Consider the following 12,074-nt stretch of genomic DNA (forward strand, 5'->3'; position numbering starts at 1 on the left):
CCTTTCTAAAAGGATCCCGGCAAAGTTACTGGCATATTTCTTGAGATTCACTAGGTACTCGTTCCATACACCCTGCTCTACACATAATCATTTAATCTCACAGCAGTCCTATGAGATGAGGTGAGAGCCAGAGAGGGTGTTAATAATTTATTCCAGGTCATATACTTAATGATAAAGTGCAGATCTAGGATTCAAGCTCAGAAATTCTGACTAGATTGAGAAAAAAAAATGCCTGCCATTAGAAACCCCCTCATTCCAACCATATACCCTAAGTTTCTACTTTTCAAAGGCTCTGCATAATTGTCCTGGAGTAGGCAGGGCAGAACAGAGTGGGGATCTGCTTTCACTTTACCAGTGAGGCACGGGAGCTGTCTGGCAGAGCTGACCTCCTCACCCTACATCTAAGACATCTGGTATCAGGAGCCAGGCCCAGGGTGCTTGCCATCTACTGTGTACCCACACACATTGCCACCTTTGCTGCGTTCAGTCTTCCCAACCAGTTTGGAAGGAAGTCATATCCACACATGAAGAGATGAGAGTTCCATCAGGTTAAGAAGCCTGTCTTCGGTCACATGGCCAGCTCGCACCACAGCTGGAATTCTAAGCCAGATCTGTGTCCAGCCAAGGTACAGTCTCAGCCTAGGGCCTCCTGATGTCAAGGCTCTCCCCAAACCACAAAGACTCTCTGCTTCAGAGAAACCTTCCACCAAGCTGATACAACATGACTGATTACAGGTAACAGAAGGCAGGATCAGATTTCTTTGTAATTCAGATGCTGTTAATCAGAGTGGTTGTTCTTATGTCCCTGATTTGGTAATGTTTTATATATTTATACAGGATGAATCCACAATTCAAAAAAGAAAAAGAGAGATACACAGCAGGTTGGTTTTATCTGGTTAAATCTTCAGAGACAGGGATTTCAAGGGCATACACAACTTAGCTGTTGAAGGCACTGGCAGAATGGAATTGGCTTTTCCCCGGAGCTGGACTGAACAGGCCAGCCTGGCACTGATCCAGAGTGACAACTCACAGAGGGGTATTAAATCATCATTGAATACCTCGGAAACATGGAGCCACTTAAGTTGGGGGTACACTCGACTCCTTACATAACGGGCAAAATGGCAACCAGACCTGTTTTCACTCAAGGAGACAGTGCCTCTGAATGGAAATAAACACTCCTCAGCAGCACAGGCCTGTCTCTGTTGAGAATATTCCCCTCGTAGAGCCATATGAGGAAAAGCAGGCCCCACACCCACCAACCCCATGTCGCCTGGCTGGCAGGCCTCTGCAAACCTGGATCTGAGCAGTGCATGGCAGACTGTTATTATCACCCAGCTTTTAAACAGGTTTTTGAACACCTGGTTCAGAACAGCACAGGTAATAAATCCCTTATTTTCAACATTCAGGAAGAGGTATGTATTTTTCATTAGTAGTCTTTGTTAATAGTTTCTCCCACCCCCACTAAATAAATACAGAGCAGGTATTTAAAGATTATCAGTTTGATAAAATGCCAACAGGACATCCACCTGTCTTGGGTCAGCCCTGGCTTTCCCACGAGCAGGAACTTTTCTCAAATAATTCCATAACTCATCAGAGCTTACAGTTTCCATTAAAGAAACAAAGAACCAGAAAAACAAGCCAAGCTTCCCCAGCTAACCCAACCAGCAGTCCTTAGGACAGTTTTAAAAACATTTGAGAAATCAGTACTTCAATTCATGATATTAACAGCAATTTTTCCTTCTCCAGAATTGAGAAAACTAAAAAGATAACCTTTCCACAAATGAGATGATATCTGTGAAAATACTCCGCAAATCCCCTACACACAGCGGACCCTCCTGGGCAGGGTGTCAGTCAGCCCCAAATACATACCAAGCACTGGCTCCTCGGCCTGAGTCCTACCTGGAAGTTCAGTAACAAGAGCAAGGACCCTTGAGCAGCAGTCTCCAACCTTTCTGGCACCAGGGACCAGTTTCACGAAAGACAATTTTTCCACAGACCGGGGTGGGGGTGGGAATAGTTTCAGGATGATTTAAATGCATTACATTTATTGTGCATTTTATTTCTATTATTAGGACATCAGCTCTAGCTCAGATCATCAGGCATTAGATTCCTAGAGGCCAGGGACCTGCCCTGTAGGCTGCCCTCTGAGAATCAGGCTAGAGAAAGTCTTTGAGGATGATTATTATTCCACTGCCTTGATTTCATTGAATGCATATTGTAGGAGGTTTCTCAGCTTCAGTATTGTTACTAATATTCTCTCAAAGTGATGTTTATAAGTTAAAATCTATAGAGTTAATCATAAATCGTTTATTGTTAGTCAACTGTTTTCAACTTCTATTTAAGCAGATTCTCTACCCAAGCTGTCTTCAAGTGATACAATTGGGTAATTTGAATTAGCCATCTCTTCTTCCCCTTTCAGAGAGAAATGATAACAAAGGGTGAATGGTCCACAGAGAAGCTCAAAAAGAAAGACAACTTAAAGCCAGCTTTTCCCATTATAAAGAGCCCTGAAACTTGTTTATAAATGGTGACAGAACAAACCATGTCAGATTGAAGTAAGGAATTTACAACATTAAACTTAATAGCATTTATGAACCTTTACAGAGTCCTTTACAACATTCGTGTATGTCCATCAAAGTGGTGTATCTAGCAAAAAACAAAAATAAAAAAAACTAGGGCCCAAAAGTTTGAAACACTGTACCTCTTTCAAGAAGTAAGTTGCTACCCACCTGGAAAGGGCATCTGATTTCATTGACTCACCTATTATATCTGTAGGAATGCTGAGAAGTCTCAATGAGCAACTTCAGAAAACTGCCACCTGGAGAAACAAATTGAACAAAGAATTACTTTTTATTTTAAACACACAAGGAAGACTTACCCTGCAATTTTATATCTCATTAAAATATGTGATGTTTCAAATATAGGTCCCCGGGATGCATATGAAGTTTTGCTTGTATTACAAAGGAGCCACCCCTTCCTAAAAACACTGATGCACTGACACAAGATCCAAGCCACTGGAGAACTAGAAAAGCTAAGAGGACAGTGAGGAAGGTCCCTGAACATGCACTTTACGGAGTCCTTCACAGCCTGCGGAGGGCACTTTACAAACACACACAAGAGGCCCAGATAATCCAGAAATGAATTACAGGATGACACAGAAAAAGCATACATGAGGACTCTATCCTGGCAGCACTTTATATCCTTTTCACTTACTCTGCTGACTTCTTTTAAAGCTAAATTCACTAGCATGTCAATGACTGGAGAAATGGAAAAATGGTCATTAAAAGTCTAATAAAGTAAATAGAAGAAGGATTTTTAATTAGTTTATCTCAAAATCAAGTATTCCTTTTGGTGTTCTCAAAGTCTTCAGGTAAACTTAGAAAATTATAAGCCCATTAAAACGATCATAAAACAGACCAAAATGTCTTTCAGCATTGCTTTGAAATATTAAACATAAATGGAACAAATTTCTAATATAAAATGTCACAGTTGCCATTTGTTGGGAATTTATTGTACACCCAGGACTGTGTGGCACCAGATTATAACCTTTCCAGACACAGAGCGTGGCCATTAACATATGATGAAAGAAGCAGAGAAATTTCCCAGTATCATTGAAAAGCAGGGTTTCCAAATCATGCCCTTTTCACTCTGCCATGTGGTCCCTTGAAAGCACCTCTTTCTCTCTATGTAGTCTATTCATCACCTCCCCAGATAGAAATCTGACATACCTTTATGTAAAAGTCTGGAAAAGAAATTGACTATCAGATAAAATTAACCTGTGCTTTATGTATGTTTAAAAATGTTTACCCTAATCATGCCCTGTAGGACTATAACATAATACAGTATATGAGTAAAAGCTTATATCCAGATAACCAGGTTAATATACGCAGCATCAACACTAACCCAGACTGGACCTGAGGTTGAAAAGCCAGCATGGGACTCAAAGCCTCCTCAGTCTAAAGAAACCATTTTAGTTCAGTTATAAACTTGAAGATACTTAATAATACTCCTTGGGTTTCAGTTAAGACAAATACACGCATAAAAGAATTCTGAACTCATAAGGTCTTTTGTTATATAATAGCTTAGGGGAGTTATGATTTCTTTAAAAGGTTCTTTATAAGTTAGTTACTAGTTAAATTCCAAGCATTTCCCACAGTTTAATTTTACCCCTTCAGGGAACATCATGGGAAGTCATGATCAGTATTTTTACCTGGAAATAGCTTCTGTGAAATAAGCCACTAGGCTTATTATGAATGGGTCTGTTAGAAATGAAGTTCTTGATCAATGTTTCATTATCTCTAAAAGCGAAATGGGCTACAAAAATACTTGAATTAGGACACTTTCAAATCAAAGTTAACATTTAAAAATCTCTTTTGTTACTATAACACAAGCAAAGCTCTGGCCAGTTAAGACAGAGCTCTGGAGGCCCTGACAGAAGAAAAGGCAGAGTTGAATCTTGTGCGTGCGTGCTCAGTCACGTCTGACTCTTTGTGACACCCTGGAAAGTAGCCCACCAGGCTCCTCTGTCCAAGGGGATTCTCCAGGCAAGAACACTAGACTGGGCTGCCAGGCCCTCCTTGAAGCAATCTTCCCCACCCAAAGGTCGAACCTGAGTCTCTCAAGTCTCCTGCGTTGGTAGGAGGGTTCTTTACTACTAGTGCCCTGGGAAAACCATCCCAATCCCCACTTAACAGTTTTCCAAACTCTCACCACAAAGAAAAAAACACCTCCGGTAATACATCAGTTCAGTCCAGTCCCTGAGTTGTGTCAGACTCCTTGCGACCCCATGGACTGCAGCACGCCAGGCCTCCCCATCCATCACCAACTCCCGGAGAGCACTCAGACTCATGTGCGTTGAGTCGGTGATGCCATCCAACCATCTCATCCTCTGTCATCCCCTTCTCCTCCCGCCTTCAATCATTGCCAGCATCAGGGCTTTTTCAGTAATACATAAATTTGGCCTAAGGTCCAGAGAAGTAAGGTATTTGGGAGTAAGCTTTTAGTATCATGATAAAGCTTTTCTGACAACCAAGTCACATCTTGTGAAATTACCAAAGTGATCAGAAAGATAAACGATGCCAATTCTGTTACTACATTTGCTTGGTAAACAAGATGTTACAGTCTATTTTTATTTTTGATGCTATTTTTAAAAAGTACAGTAGACTAAAAAATGTTATATCAGAGCCCTCAAAAGTTCATAAAAAATATTTAATGTGTTACACATTAGCTGTCAGGCACTGCTCTATTGTACTTCATGGAAATTAACTCATTTATTTCTCACAAAAACTCTAAAGTAGGTTCTAACCAATGCTCTTTTAAAAGATGAAGCAGACAAAGAGAAGTTTAAAGAATTTTCCAAGAGTTACATGGCGTATAGAAGTGAGTATTTGAATTCATATACATTATCATATCTAACAGCTATATAATATAGGCAGGGCAGAAAATTTTAGTCCCATTTTAAACCTGAGGGAAACTAATTCTGAAGAGTAATGACTGACTTCCTCAAAGTCACACTGCTCATCAGGAAGTCCACTTGTAGATTAATAGTCCTCTGAGCTATTTCAATTATTCCTAGCCCAATAAATGCAGGTATTATTTCTTCTAGCAATAATTCTTAAAAAAAAAAAAAAAAAAGAAAAAATTAAACCACTATATTTTTGCTCATGAAGGAGTTAAAAGTTCTTCCTTCCCATTCATCCCCATTTGGTCCCCTGCCCTTTGGTTCCACTTCCGGAGATCAGGAGTAGAAACAATAGCCGCCTTCAGAGCTGGAGCCAGCACCCACGTGACAGGCCCCAGCTCTTATTTATTGAATTGAATTGCCAAAAACAGGAAGCTGAGTTTAAGACCCCTTCTCAGTTATAAATTTCTACAACTTGACATATGCACTGATTTGAATTGTTTTGTGTTACTCTGTAAAACTAGAACCAAGAAGTGTAAATTATCTTGGAAGTTAGGAGTCTGGGTTTCAGCTTAACTGAAGAAAGAATGTCATCAGAAACAGCTGTCCCAGCGAGGTCCAGGCTGCCTCTGGGTGGGTGAAGAGGCAGCTGCTTGTGAGCACAGATACCCGTAGAAGGGAAAGCCTCAGTAACTGTCCTTGGCAGAAAGAGGCATTTCAGGGGCCCTGCGCGAGTTCACAAAACCCATCCTTGGTGAGAAGGGGGCTCCCACAGCAGAGTACTGCGTAAGTTACAGGACACTCTGCAATTCATTTGCTCACTTGATCCACAGTAGGAGTAGAGGTCGCTGGAGTTGGGGTGGGAGCAGATCTTATTTATCATCCCCACTTTACAGAGTAGGAATCTGAACAACTTAAGTTGAATCACACAGTAAATGCTAGAATCTGGGCTCCAACCTCGGACCTGTGACTCCCAAGTCCAGTGTCTTTCCAACCAAGAAACATTGCAACAACCAAGGCCTGATGCTTTTAAACCATCATACTTAATTTATCAAGGACAGGGGCGACGATGGCCCCCAAAGATGTGAAGCATGGAGGTGAATACCAAAGGAGATTAGCCAAAAGCAAAATATGCTAAGACCCCTACTATTTCACAGAGCATCCCTCTTAGCTCACTAAAGAAGTTCTCTGCATTTTTGGTAGACACACTTCTCTAAGGCTCTGCTTCCATGTGTCAGCTAAAGGAATTGTCCAAATCCTACTTTAGTGTGCTATGTTGATATAATATATGCTTGGGGAATTCGGTTCACATTTTAAAGGAAGTTGCTGGCAGCATAGTAAACAAAAAGAGCAGTGTCCAGTTTCTGCATCAAAGTATAAACTGTCACTCAAAGACTAGGCTGACAGTTTTTTTTAAAAAGTCAATGAAATGCACTGACTACTCTGACAACAGGTCTGAGATAACCTCACACTTGGGTCTGACAACAGGAATTTAACAGAAATGGGTCAACCGTTGAAGGACTGCTGAACTTACAAGGTTTTCCAAGAAAGATGTAAGAGTGTCAAATTTCATAACCTGTCTACCAAGTAGAGAGGGTGGCAGATTGCCAAAGGCTGGACTGTGTTAAATCGTGTGAAATGCTGGGAACCTGAACCTCTCCAATGCCTGCCCCATCACTCAGCCACACAGTGAATGACTGAAGTTCAAGTTTTCAAAGACCTCACAGACTATAAGCCAAATGTTCATCACAGAAGCTTCCTTTCACTCTTAAGGAAGGAGAAATGACTCAATTCAAAAGTCCTGACATCAACATGAAGCTCTTAAAGGGTGAGGTTTAAAATATCTGGGCACCACAGAATAGCCTATCAAGGAGCCAGCAACCAGTGAGACTCAATTAGACTGCCTCTGAACACGACAGGTTTGCCCGCCAAGCCTGCTATTGCTACGCATGCAGAGCCAGGCTATGTCCATTCACGTGACTGTCGGTCATTCCCCAACATTCAGTTATAAATCCACCAGACCGGGAGCTCCTTGTGAAGAAAATTAACTCTAGCTTACTGGGATTTTTATCTCCTACACTGAGCATAGCACAAGGCAGGGGGCACATTTCAGGAATGTTTACTGTGTAAACCACTGGATGATTGCATTAGGAAAATGTCCCACAGGTCATCAGAAAAAGCAGGATGGGGGAAGACAGAACACTGGGTTTATAGCATGGAGAAGATGATCAGGCAGAGGTGTCAGCAGGATTCCAGAAGGAGGAGAAAGCCCCAGGGGCACCAGACGACATAGAGGGCATGGGAGGAACAGGGGGCAATGCCACACTGGCCTCGCAGGGTGGTCCTCAAGTGGGCACATTTTCAACACACTAGTTGTCTGTATCACAGCACTGTTTACAGCAGCTAGGACACAGAAGCAACCTAGAGGGCCATCGACAGATGAACGGATAAAGAAGTTGTGGTACATGTACACAATGGGGTATTACTCAGCCATTAAAAGGAATGCATTTGACTCAGTTCTAACGAGGTGGATGAACCTAGAGCCTGTTATACAGAGTGAAGTAAGAAAGACAAATATCATATATTAATGCATTTATATGGAGAGATATATATATATATTCCAGGACTGATACATATATATACACACACACACACACATATATATATATCTTTGCAGGGCAGCAATGGAGACGCAGATATAGAGTACAGACTTGTGGACACAGGAAGGAAGGAGAGGGTGGGATGAACTTAGAGTGTAGCACAGAAACATATACATTACCATATGTAAAATTAGACAGCCGGTGGAAATTTGCTGTGTGGCGCAGGGAGCTCAATCTGGTGCTCTGTGAAAACCCAGAGGAGGTGGGATGGGGTGGGAGATGGGAGGGAGCTTCAAGAGGGAGGGGTCAGACATATGCCGACAGCTGATCTGTGTTGATGTATGGTAGAAACCAACACAATATTCTAAAGCAATTATCCTCCAATCAAAAACAGAAAAAATCAATGTCTGGACCAACCTCCATGAATGTCTTCTGTCCTGGAATAGCCTTAGAATACAGGTGGTGGAGGAGAGTGTGTACATAATTAAAGAGCTCTTTAATTCTGAAAAACTTTCCTCTGAGTGACAACTACCCTTAATATTCTTGTTTATTTTTTAAACTTGAATATAGGCATATGATCATTTTGCAAAAGAGAAGCAGTTGTGAATATAGTCAGGCACTGGCAATGAGCAAACCTCATCAAATAACCCAACATCACTTGTTCAAGAACAGATCATTTCAGACCGACAGATCCAGTCATCACAGGTGGGCAGGTGAGCACAGCACGCCCAGGGCACATGCCAGGCCAAAAGGCAGCCCATGACGAACTTGGGCTCTAAGTGCTACAAGCCCTTTCTGTTTGACATTTCTTAGCAGCCTGCATTCCAAATCCGGGCATAAGCCTTAAGTAATAACAGACTAGTGTTCTGAAAAACAGACGCCAAGATTTAAACTCAAAATAAAGAAAGTCTACTCATTCAAAAGCTTTCCAAAGAGGGTAATATGGACTCACACAAGCCAAGGCATATGTACAGCAGGTAAAGACACTGCTCCAAGGCTGGCCATCAATGATAAACCCTGTGAAGTCCAGGAATGAGCCTGTTTGACCTGAGGAATGCTTCTCGAAGATCCTCACATGGCATTGCCATCACAGAAGTGAAGCTCATTGAGGCACAGTGAAGCTCATTGAGGCTGTTACACCATCAGAACAGGCCAGCTCACCATTCTGGAAATGCCTTTCCTTTAAAGGATTTGCGATTACCCAAAAACACAGGAAAGAAATCAGAGAAAAGGAGACTGTCTCTAAGCAAGACAGCTCTACTGATAGGATAGTTTGCTTTTGAAAACCCAGCTTAAATACTTACCCTTTTCATTATCTTACATGTGCATGGAAGCATTTACCTGTCCTTTATTTTATCCACTCTCCACCCAGAAATTACTGGGCACCTGGGGAAGCATCTGCCAGGCACTGAGGGGACCAAAACGAGGCTGTATTTGCTACTTTCCAGGAAAGGACTTCCTCTCATGTGCTGCTGGCAACCGTCTGCCTAGATGCCCTGGAACCACGCCTCCAAGACCCTGCAGGAAGGGCTGGGAACTGTGGCTTACACCACAATGTACGTGGGTCACTGCTGGCATTAGAACCTGACGCTTCCGTCTTCAGAATCAAAGGCTTTGAGCTTTGCTAAACCTTGGACCTTGGTGAGCAGGTAACAGGATTTTGGTGGTGCACAGACAATGAAAAGGATCTTCATTTATACCACAGACAAGGTCACCAGGGCACGAGTGAGGACACCCTCTGAATGAAGGCTGGAGAACAAAGTCACTTCAAACATTAACTGCATGAAAACCGTACGACACAGCTTTCATAACTTTCAGGGACAAACATTTCGAGAAATTTGTAAAAATCCATATCACAACAAAGCAAAGGGACATGAACCTTTGATAAAATATTCTTAGGAAGCTTATGATGGCACTAAATCTCACACAGTAACATACAGTATAACATCAATAAAAGTCAATCCCAACATTCCTTGGCAGAGGAGCCGTGTAACAGGGCCTGCTTACGACAACCACCAGCCCACAAGGAAGAAGGAAGCCCAGCAGCTGCGCTCCAGGGAGGGAGGGAAGGAGGCATGCTGAGGATCTGAGCTCGTCAACCAGCTCTGCTTATCTGAGCAGGGGAACCTGAGCGCCACAGAGAAATGCAAAATTTGGTATTAAAGAATAAAAATGATTATTACACCAGAATTCTTGTCATGGAATCTCTGTATAAAGCCTTCTAAACAAAACTTCAAGTGGGAGGTGGCGGAAACCTGCCCTGACAAATGAGAGAAGAGGAAGGCAAACACAGTAAAACCAAAATAAAGCCAAAGCTGCATATGGAAGATGCCAGATCGTTCCAGCAGGGTCCCCACTGCACATTCGTCCCATTCCCAGTGAGTGACCCCAGAGCCCATGTCCCTTCACTTAAGAGAGCCAACCTGTCCTTCCTCCCCAGACTTTTGGGTCAGAAGCAAAGGTCAGCCCTGCCCCTCCTCCCTCAGCTTCCGGGGTCACCAGGTCCCTTCCTGGGGGCATGACACAGCAGAGTTTATTCTCAAAACACATAATGACTGATCTTCCAGTGAAGCTGTCAGAGGCTTCTGCAATAGCCTCAGATAAGGAATCCTTGCTGAAGCTGTCTTTAAAAGTCAGAAAAGGACACAGGATAAGGGGGATGTAGGGAAGGAACATTGTTGGTGTGGGGTTACCTGGGAAAGGGATAAAGGGAAAACCTAAGATTCTTTTTCCCTTTTGTTCTTTCCCAAGGACAGCATTCAAGGTCAGATTAACGAATTTATCCTCTTAGAACACACACCTATTTCCAGGTCACCTAAGTTTGCTGACAACTCCCCATCACAAGTCACAGTGCTGTGCTCCCCTTCTTGGTGGGTTGGTTTAACCCCAAATCTGATGTCATGTCTTCCAAATCAGTCTCTATTTACCTCTATATGCTCCTACCCGCCAACTCCACACATGGAACTCTGCTTAAGACCGACCTCAAGTGTAATCTTCTGTGAGACCAACTCTAAACGTACTCTTGCCTTTGCCTTCTTCCCATCTGCTTCTTCTCAGAGCCCATGCAGACTTCTAGGCATGACTGTGCCACACCCAGCACACTGGGTAGTAATTATTTCCTTATCTGGTTCCCAGGTCCAAGTACATCCATCTGCTGGCTAAGTACATCCAGTTACAAGCTATGGCTCGGGCAACATTAAAAAAAATGGTCATGACTCAGTCCTTGAGTAGCAAGGATTAACAGGCCTGCCTCCAGATCACAGATATGCATATGGCTTATCCCCACTTCATTCAAGTCTCTGTGCAAATACCACCTCCTTCCCTGACCGTGCTCGCTGAAGAGTGCAACACACATCCTCGTGGTCTCCAGAACCCTCACCCTGCTGTATTTTTCTCCAGGTGTCTCACCACTGCCTGACAGCCATCCACACAAAAGGATGAATGGGTAGATACAGACATGTCTAGATATACAGGTATTGTTGTTCAGTCGCCCGGTCATGTCTGACCCCTTGCGACCCCATGGACTGCAGCATGCCAGGCCTCTCTGTCCCTCACCATCTTCTGAAGTTTGCCCAAGTTCATGTCCACTATTGGTGATGCCATCCAGCCATCTCATCCTTTGATTGCCCTCTTCTTCTGCCCACAATCATTGCCAGCATCAGGGACTTTTCCAATGAGTCATCTGTTCACATCAGATGGCCAAAATACTGGATTTTGAGCTTCAGTATCAGTCCTTCCAATGAGTAGTCAGGGTTGATTTCCCTTAAGATTGACTAGTTTGATCTCCTTGCTGTCCAAGGGACTTTCAGGAGTCTTCTCCAGCACCACAGTTCAAAGGCATCAATTCTTTGGTGCTCTGCCTTCTTTATGGCCCAACTCTCACAACTGTACGTGACCACTGGGAAGCCCACTGCCTTGACTATATGGACCTTTGTCGGCAGACAAATGTCTCTGCTTTTTAAAACACTGTCTAGGTTTGTCATAGATTTCCTTCCAAGAAGCAACTGTCTTCTGATTTCATGGCTGCAATCACCATCTGCAGTGATTTTAGAGCCCAAGAAGAGGAAATCTGT

General features: G+C 43.0%; 1 protein-coding gene across 2 annotated transcripts in view; it reads right to left on the reverse strand.

The window, feature by feature from the left end:
• LHFPL2 (LHFPL tetraspan subfamily member 2) overlaps nucleotides 1-12,074 on the reverse strand; it is a 174,459-nt gene that overhangs the window by 89,078 nt on the left and 73,307 nt on the right. For both annotated transcript variants that reach the window (XM_070377257.1, XM_070377258.1), the window contains one exon: nucleotides 2,761-2,818. The gene's annotated coding sequence lies outside the window, so the exon portion shown is untranslated. The remainder of the gene's footprint in view (nucleotides 1-2,760; nucleotides 2,819-12,074) is intronic.

Source organism: Bos mutus, chromosome 10 (genome assembly GCF_027580195.1).
Source record: "Bos mutus isolate GX-2022 chromosome 10, NWIPB_WYAK_1.1, whole genome shotgun sequence".
NCBI classification, from domain to species: Eukaryota; Metazoa; Chordata; class Mammalia; order Artiodactyla; family Bovidae; genus Bos; species Bos mutus.